The sequence below is a fragment of the Penaeus monodon genome, chromosome 20 (assembly GCF_015228065.2).
Source record: "Penaeus monodon isolate SGIC_2016 chromosome 20, NSTDA_Pmon_1, whole genome shotgun sequence".
NCBI lineage: Eukaryota > Metazoa > Arthropoda > Malacostraca > Decapoda > Penaeidae > Penaeus > Penaeus monodon.
In genome coordinates, this window is record NC_051405.1 from 16259336 (window position 1) to 16259703 (window position 368).

A 368-nucleotide genomic window follows, 5' to 3' on the forward strand; every position below is an offset into this window, starting at 1 on the left:
CTTAAGACTATTATCGATTATATCACCACAGTCTTCAAATTAACCATCGTCTTACTAATCTCACCATTACCACGATCTCGCAACCAAAAATCACCACCCTCATCACCACCGCCCCCATGAATACAACAATGGTCATCACTATTACATTTCATCATCATTACACCGCGTTTCTACAAGGGGGAACTGGCCAAATATACATAATATATTATTTTCAGGGTCTCGGCCAGACAGGTACCCGAACACTAAACCTTTTTGGTATCTCTGGGCTCTTACACCATAAATTGACCTTCATGAGTTATAACCGTGATTTGTATTACCTGGACAACGTCGGTTTGTAATAGTAGTTGTTCCTTGTTACGTGTTACCAT